Raw genomic sequence first — 9,773 nt, 5'->3', positions numbered from 1 at the left:
TAAGCTTGACACTTCCCGTTAGCCACTCGTTTCTGGCATAGTTAGCTTCACAAAAAGAGCGAGCTTTTCCATTAGCTCTACACTTAGTTAGACTGAGCTTTGGAGTTGGCCTACCGTCCCTTTTGACTTGTAGTTGAACTTCAAAAGGAAGTTTTGTGAAGTCATTTTTTACAAGAAACTCAAGGTCCCTGTCACCATCCATTCTCTGGCTAGCTTGATGGCTATACTTGCTGTGTGGGCTTGCTGGCGCCTGGCGGGACAGCTGCATTAGTGTGGGTATTGTTTATCACAGTTTGTGTTTGGTTGGAAGCCAGATTTGATCTGGCCTCCGTTATGTTTTTTTTTTAATGATGCATCGACCATTCAATCTGACTGGCTAATATGGGCTGTTTTTTTCTCTAAGGGAGGCAAGGTGAAGCTGGCCTCTGAACAGACAGACAGCGCAGAGGGCATGAGAGACGTAGTGTAATGCACAAAAAGAGCTTGACAAGAGGGGCGCTGTTTTGCTCCTCACAAAGCAGAAATGCCTGATGTAGTGTTTTGACAACAAGGAATGACAAAAATATAAAACATAAAATACATAGTGGTGAAGATTATTTATATTTTTTCTTTCTTGCATATTTTTTTGGGGATGCCAGGCTTCCCTTGGCCTCCGTGAAAAACCGCCACTGGTGAAAATTAAATTTTATTAAAAACTGAGAGGGGAAAACATAGAAGTTACCCAACAGATAAACTACATAAAGTAGTTAAAGTATTTTTAAAAGCTAAAACATTGATGCATCAGTAATATTAATCTAATAATATAATATACATCATTGAAATATGCCATTCTGTATGATGACTACTTTCACTTTTGTGACTTTCAGTGTATTTTGGTGTTACAACCTTTGGATTTTGCCATTAAAAATACAGCAGCAGAATTTTTATTGAGGCCAGCGAGTGTTAAAAGGTTAAGGTGATCATTTATTCAATGTTGCAAAAATTAAAAATTAAAAAAAGCTTGTTAAATGGTGTAAAAATGGACCTCTTAATACAAAGTGTAATCACAATTCCCTTCGCATGAATTTGTATGCAACCTTGTAAAGCACAACTATTATAACTCTCCAGTCTTATCTCGGCAATTTCTCTTAAATGTGTCAACACAATATTTTGCGTCTAAAGTTGAAGTTAACTCACCCCGACTAGACAGAAAAACCTCATTAGGAGACACTATTCTTCTCATTACATATCACAAAGTGCATCTCCGCTCCTGCTTTAGCTGGAAGGAAAAAAAACCGGGCTGCTGTGTTTTTAGAAAATGAGCAGAGAGGACAGACATATCAGCCAAACACAACCTTGCTCGGGGGAGCGCGCATGCAGTCGACCTGGTCCTTCTAATTCCTGTTGCATGCTTTTCTCACCTGGCCAGCGTCTCCTCAGGGGAGGTGACAGAGGTCATGAGCCGAGGATGGTGGGCCTGATGCGAGAAACCAGAAGCCCCGGGGACAAACTATGACAACCAACACAGCCATCATCATCATCATCATAATCATCACATCTTCATCTGCTGGACCCCCCATCCCCTGCTGTGTGTAGCCATGGCGACAATCAGAGCGAGACGGGACCGCTCGCCCTCAAGGTTGGTGGGATGTCAGGGTCAGCGCAGTGGCCTTCAAACTGCTGCTATGCAAGGAAATCTACTCAGTAATAAGGAATTCGTGAGACATTGTTTGTCTTGTCTACCACGCTAAACGTATTGTCGGTTCAAACATGGCTTTTCTCTCCTCCACCTCATGTGTAGACACTCTTGGAAAAAAAAAAGGCTTTTTGCGTAGGAAGACATTTTCTGCCTATAATTTTTCTATCTAACTCCTGGGTAAAAGGCAGCCTTTAGGGACACTTAGAACCTCAACAAATGCAGAAACAGCACACAGTCTCTTTTCCTTCCTGCTTTGACACACACGGTATACACCACTTTCTGTTGATTTTCCCCGAGCCACGTTACATAATTTTATGCTGTTTGCTATGCCGTGAATCACAATTACAAAGGCAGTTACACAAGAGAGCCATATTAATTTAAATAGTAATTAGCACATAACAGAGACACATGAGACTGTGCAGTCGTTGCCTATATTGCTGGTGCATTGTGATGCTTGCTTAGCAACAACGTGGAGTCAAAAATGATCAGTGAAACATCAAATGATGGGAGAGGAAACAAAAACTTGAGCTTCGCTACAATTCACTGCAGGGCTCTTGTATAAGGGTTTGTGAGATGTTTCCTTTCCAGTCTTGTAATGATAATAATTTATTGAGAAAAAAACCTGCTGGCAGACTGGAGTGTTTCTGCGTGGAGTTTTTCATGTTCTCCTTGTGCCCGTTTGAGTTTTAATCAGATGATCTGGCTTCCTCTCACAGTCCAAAGACTTGCACAGAAGGTTAATTGGTGATTCTAAGTTGTCTGTGACTGTGAGCGTGCACAGTGGTCTGTCTCTTTGTGTTAGTCCTCTGATTGACTGGTGAGCTGGATGTAAACTGCCTCTCACCCCATATGACCAACTGGATAAAGCGGTTGTAGCTAACGGATGGACGGAATTGCCAAAGGACAAAAGTGACGGGGTGAAGACGTGCTCTTAAGATAAGGTGTCCACTAAATATCACAGTAAAGTTAGGGTTAGTTTAAGGTTACATTAAGGGGATGTGTCGGGGAGTGAAGTGGGTGAGCGGTGTCGTCTCTGAAGCGGCAGATGGACCTTAAATATCTCAGAAATGGTTGCCAGCATCTTGCGCCAGTGACCTAATTGTCACTCTGTATAGTTAAGCTGCAGTCAATTCCAGCCATTTTCAGTACAAAAAAATCGCTAATATTCTATTTGTAAACAAAAATATGACGAGAAATACAGGGAATATTGGACGCGCATCGCAAGGTGCATTTCCTTGAAAACGACCTATTCGTGGAGTATATACCGACTTCAAGACATGTTTTGGACAAAATATGTTACTGGCTTGTGTCGCCTGGATGTCCAAGGTTGGATTATGGCCGTTTTTTGTGGAATATTTTCATCTGTGTGTAATAATGAACCCGGAAATGTGAGTGTGCGTTGAAGCCATGTATAGAGAACGGATGGATATTCGTTGTTTGTCGGACAAATGTGTTTATATTACCCGCTGTGGTAATCACATCTGAAAGTGGTTTATACCGGCGGATTCATGAGAATCTAAGCTTTCCATTGGTGTATAGTGTTTGTATAATCGTGTTTGCAGTTTCAGACATTTAGCAAATTGCTTATGCAGATCTCAAAGTGTACCACGGGCGGGACACTGAAGCGCAACGGGTTAGCCAGGGGTGGAGACATATTGTCTGGTTGCAGATTACTTCATAAACTCCATCATTTTCATGTTAGTGGATGGGATACAAGCTAAACTAATAAATCTAAGTACACCGCAAATAACTGTTAAAGTACTTCTTATCATGTTGATGTCTTGATGAGTTTGTTCTTGATGACTTGTAGATGCTGTAGAAGGGTTGTACGTCATGACTGATTAAAATGGATGCTGAGGGAGTTGTAGATGTCCATTTGGAACTGTACACAAGAATATCAGGACTGTTTCTTTCCTTAACCGTGTGATTTATCTTCATCAGTTAATCCCCTAATGAGTTGTTCTGCAGTAAACATTACAAACCGATACTCTGGGCCAACTTAGGGCTAATTAATTCTCTTCATGTCTATGCATTCATGCAAATTTCATCATCTACCCAAGTCTGCAAGTGTCCACTTGGTCCATTGTGCAGATGTTTGGGTACAGTCTCAAATGTGTGTAATCTGACAAAGCAAATTCAACAATTGTTCACCAGGAAAACAAACGGTGCTCTGAACAAATGCTTGCTTTAAAGAGGAGATGCTCTGTCATCCACACCTTTTGAATTCATCACAAAAAGACTTGTGACTGAAGTAGTCGCTGCCAGACTTTGAAGGTGCTTTGATTCGTTCATGGTTTCCATTAATAGCATCCAAACACAGTGGGGGAGCTCCAGATTCTCCAGAAATCCGGCGCTGTGTCCGCCCACTGCGCTTGTGAGAGGAAAGCAACAAAGTCTGGCAGCAGGCTATCCCAGAGCATTTACAACTCAGGAATAATCACAGACTCAGTGCTACAGTCTGATCTATAACCAGCTGCTACATATAGTTAAAGCCAGCCTTCCTGAATCATCTGCAGGAGAACCGTGAGCTTTTCTGTGTTCAGTGTGAAGGGCAATGCAGCTCAGAACACAATCAATCTATAGAGTGAAATAGTAAATGAGTTGTAGCTAGCTAGCTTGACAACCGGTGGTTATACATGATGTGTATGACTTTCTAGTTCAATAATTCTAGCCAGCAGTGGCACAGACTTGGATCTAAAGGGTGTATAAGCATGCATTGCACCCTTAGTTTAATATATGACACCCTCAGTTGGTATTTAATAAATAAATGTGTTCTCATTTAATTGTAATAATCCACAAGAAAAGCACTCAAAGAACACAGTACTCCATCAAGGCTGCTCAGTCATTTTATCATGTCTGACGGATGAAATTTTGAATAAAAAATACCTTGCGCTGAGCACAGGTGTGTGTTATTAATGTGTACATTATGTACAGATACCGAATCGTGTTACCGAAATATGTAGCGGGCGGAACACCCCCACAATTTAATCATTTGTTCCTTGTATGAATTCTCACGGTGGATTTTAAGACGGATCGCAATCATGTGATCGTCAGCAGGTAGCTGACGTAGTATTCACCTGTTGTCATAGTTACAGTGACGCCAAGCTGCTATCTTGTAATGATACAGAAATCTTTAACAGGTTACTGTAAAAGAACTGGTGCCAAGTAAGGCTCCCAACTAGCACTGGAACCAGCTTGGTGGAGAAGGGGCTTTTGTCAGTATCATTACAGGGAATCATATCAGAATATGTGGCTAGAAATGCATCTTTATTTTCAGCTTGCCTTAATGAAGGTGTTCCCTCAAGCTGAGTGCTATGATAGTTTCAAGGTTTTATTAATTACCCACTATCAATTAATGAATGACAAAAGCAATTAGCCTCATTAGAATTAGCTGATTCGTTGACACTTGATGTGGTAAATGTGCCAATAATATGCATCAATTAAGAGTAAAAATCAATTTAATTGAAATCTCCCACATTAACGGAGTCAGAATGAGACCTTCAATAATAAAAACACGATGAGCTGTGGTATTAAAAGTCTGCAAACAGAGTTGGGCTCCAGTTGGAGGCACACACCGTGTAAGGTCACCTTTGGCATCTGGGTTGTGACTCATTCATCAGCGGGGAAAGGTTAGTCTACATGCTTTTGTGAAAGTGCACGTCATGCATGATCATTCTTTACTCCAGGCTGAATGGTGTGCATCCTCTCCTGTATTTAGTCAACATGTCACATTTCATCTGTGAGTGAGTGTGTCTCAGCTGTGTCTCACCCATGCGGGCTTCGCATGAGAACACAGAGTGACCCAGAGAATGTTTACTCCATATTGTATGTCTGCACTCTTACCTCATGAATGCAGGATTTTTATGTTAGTGTAATGTGAAAGTATCTTGATTGTTACCCCTCACGCACCTCGGGCTCGTGTGTCAGTCGAGCCACGATCACAGGGAACACCTCATGTTTCTGTGTGTTGCATTAGATGGCAGCAAATCTCAGATGTCAGCGAGGCATAGAGGAAATAAGTCCATGAAACATTAAGCAGAAGCTTCCCTGGAGGAGACTGTTATTCATACACATGCATCTCCAACCAAAGACTTATCAAATGTGGCACGTCTGCTGCAGCTTTTTGAATGGCTGCTCCGGCTCCATACACCGGGCTTAATCACAGACGCATGGGAATAGGACCTTAGTGACAGTGGGCTTACTGAGAGTAAGGCATGGCCGAATTGATTTCAAGTGGCTGCCAACGTCTTATCGGCCTCTTGCTAAGCACCCTGCTAAACGGCCCTGTCAGAATGCCATTGTAGCCCGACCATGAAGAAGATTTAACAGCTTCTAAATCACAACTACAACTTGTTTATTACGTCCAGCGCTAGGGAGGAAGGGGGCGACGGAGGGGGAAAGGAGGTCATGGAGATCTAATGAGAAGAGCAATTTGGAAGGAAAAAAGGAAGGAAAATGAGGAAGACAGTGGAGGGAGGAGGTGGGAGAATCTATGACAGAAACTGTAAATCCGCATTTAATGCCGCGGTCTCAAATGGTATCCGCAGAACATCAAAGAACCCTCCTCCCCTCCTACTCCCGTCTCACAAAAATCTAAGAAAGCAAAGCACTCAGAGGATTATTCTCCTCCAATCGCATGCGTTCACTCTGACGGGATCCTCCACTCCTCCTCCTCACCCAGAGACCCCCTCCCACACCAAGAGAGAGAGAGAGATGGAGGAAGAGGAGAGAGCTACAGTATAGGAAGGAGGACGAGGAGGGAGCAGTGGGAGAAAAATATAGCTCGAGGTGTGAGTGAGTCAATACTGAGATGTAAGAAAATGTGGAGGGAAAAGTGGATTCAGGCAGAAACCAGGTAATGGAGAGATGGATGTGGAGGTGAGAGTGATTGAGCTTTAAAAAAACAGTTATGGGAAAAGGCACTGGAGTGAATGTCGTCGTCTAGATGGCGACCAGTTCATTCTTACAGCATCCAAACCATAAGGCCACATGAAACACAGTGTCAGGATGTAAACCGCACAATTTGACCTTTCAACCTGCTGCAGGGGCTGAGATTCAACCACAATGTGAGCAACACATCTGATCAGATTCATTCACACCTCGAATCAACCTGTGTTTTTCCTTCTACACCCAGGATATGTAGATACAAATAGTGTGTTAACTTTAAATGGGTCAGTTTTTCAACGGACCGTCTCAGACAAAAGCACATTAACACTTATTAATGGGATGCTCTGGGGATTTAGCAACGTGCTTTATAGTTGGGGACGTCGCCAGAGACGTTTAAAGAAGAAGCTACAAAGGCTGAGATACCATGATTTATAGTGGATTTAAAGGCTCAGAGGACTCTCTCAGTGTAATTGACCTCAACTTGCCTGCTAAATGCCCAATAACAGCTTCTTAAAATGGTGTCATGAACAATTCGTTGGTGGGAAACATTCACTTGCGAGATATAGTCAGATCCTTCACTTAAGTTAAAGTACTAATATCACACTGTGAAAATACTCCACTGTAAGTAGAAGTCCTGCATTTAAATGTTTGCTTTATGTAAATACTATAAAATAAATGTGGTTGAAGTATCAAAAATAAAATTGTGAAATGAAATGGTCCTTGTTTCGTTGTTATATACAGAGTGACCCAAGGTTTGGAAACAAAGTTTAACTGCAGTGTCTATTTGAGTTGGGGGTGCATGAATTCACTCTTATTTTACCCATTTTTGTTATAGCATAAAAAATAACCTAAAAGCATAGTATCTGCCGAGTGCAATAACTCGGAAGAAAATGAATAGAACCATAAGGTACAGGTATGCTGGAGCATAACTTCAAAATGCAGGCCATCAGTGTCAGATTTCAAAACTCTGATGGTAAAGTATCTGACAGTTTAAATTTTCATAAGCGTGAATGAAGATACATTCCAGAAGATACCAGTGTAACCAGTTGGTGGAAACGTTCACAACTTTGTATAAGAAACAAACAAGAACATGTCAAAATATGTTTGTTTACACTAATCTGTTACTCTTCTGAATATATCTGTGGTACTGATTTTATTGAAATAACATCATATTATTTGGATTATAGACTTTCATTTGTTTCCAAACTTTTGGGTCACCCTGTATGATGCCTATGTTGCATTTGACCGCTCCATGTGGTCTGATCCAACAATCTCCTACATTGAAAAAAGCAAAACAGTAATATTAATAGGATACTTTAAAGTGAAGTCAAAGACAATTGCATTGTAATGTGTCACAAACAAACATAATGACCTAACATCCATCCATTCTCTATACAACCGTTTAATCCTCATTAGGGTCGCGGGGGAGCTGGAGCCTATCCCAGCTGACTTTGGGTGAAAGCAGGCGACACTTTGGACAGGTCACCAGTCTGTCACAGGGCTACACATAGAGACGAACAATCACACTCACATTCACACCTACGGACAATTTAGCGTTACCAATTAACCTCAGCATGTTTTTTGGACTGTGGGAGGAAATCGCAGTACCCAGAGAAAACCCACACATGCACAGGAAGAACATGCAAACTCCATGCAGAAAGATTGCAGGCCCAGGCCGGGACGTGAACCAGGGATCTTTGTGGCTGCACGGTGAAAATGCTAACCACTAATCCACTGTGCAGCCCAATGACATAACATGTTCTCCTCAAAATGTAATTGCGATTGCAGTTTAGATGCATAGCAGTGTAATTTTTGGGATAGCTGAGACACATCACAGTAGAAGTCACTGAGTGGGTAAGTAGGTGAAGGAGAGACTCTGATGGGCGTCTCTGATAGTCATGACCGAACAAGACCCACACCTGGACTGTGACTGAAACACACCATCTACTGGTGTAGTATAGCTGCTGGTGAAAAAAACAGGACTGGTATTTTAGTTGAACTAAACCAAATGAACCGTGTCCGCCATCATTTTTCACTCTCCAAGGGCAAGCCAAGATAACCTTGATGAGATCATATTGACGTGTAGACGATCTGCTGGGGTCAGTGTACGAATTGTATGCCAGAGTTTAACATACTGAGCCGAAAACAAAACCCACCAACCTTGACCGTATGGTTAATAAAAACAAACCAATTTCCTCAAAGGTAGAGTATGGATGCTGGGCTTTACAAATCTAGCGCTACATCACAGACATACAAAGACTGGAGGAAAAAGGTGAGCAACGGTCGTAACAGGATGAATTGGAATCCTGTCAGAGGCCGATTTAAACGTACACGTGCATGCACAGACCATGAACCCACCTTCAGAATAAATGAAAAAAGCACACACATACATACAACAGCATACTAAGAATATCCAGTCCATAACAAAGCTGGGATAAAAAAAAAAAAAAAAACTGAGTGCCTGGGAAAAGAGGATTGCAGCCCTGCATTTACAGATAATCTTTGGGACGAGGCAGGGCAAAGAGAAACCCAGGAATTCTGTTAACAAAATGAAGGAGAAAAAAAAAGAGCATCAGGCACGCTCATCTCTGAAAGGCTCCTGCTATCCAACCAGGTCAGATGAATAAAGAGGTTTTAACCTAATTTCTCACATCCAGCACCACTCTGACCCTGCCTACCACAGCCAGCAAGAGACGTAGTGAGCTGCAAAGTAAATAATCCAGTTTTGGCGACTTGAAAATCACAGCTGGACAGATTGGATAAATGCTTTGGTTGGGGGGCCTCGCATCAAAAAGGTCCTTTTTTTTTTCTTCAAACACATTTGTTCTCACTGCTGTTTTTTCTGTGACGCACTACAAATGTGCACGACAAAAGCGAGCGAGCACATTTGGTTGGATATTCTTCCACTTCGGAGCCTAACAAGCTCATTTAACAGCAGAACACAAGCAGGATAATAAGGACAGCAGCTTCAGCGGCTTTGTAGAAGCACAAAGCAAATGAGTTCACATGGTGGAGAGCAGTATTAGCCCTTCCACTCATTTACTTTCATCCTGACTGATGAGTCATCACATGGAAACTGATGGAGAAGGGAGATCAAATAAAGTCAACCAGGTGTGGGTTACACAGACTGCACTGCCCCCTGCTGGACGGAAGGAATGCTCATTTATATAAGGAGGTTACTGCAGTTCAGTTTAGCATTGAACTGCAG

This window comes from Acanthochromis polyacanthus, chromosome 9 (genome assembly GCF_021347895.1).
Source record: "Acanthochromis polyacanthus isolate Apoly-LR-REF ecotype Palm Island chromosome 9, KAUST_Apoly_ChrSc, whole genome shotgun sequence".
Classification (NCBI taxonomy): Eukaryota; Metazoa; Chordata; class Actinopteri; family Pomacentridae; genus Acanthochromis; species Acanthochromis polyacanthus.
This window is presented reverse-complemented; position numbering follows the sequence as displayed.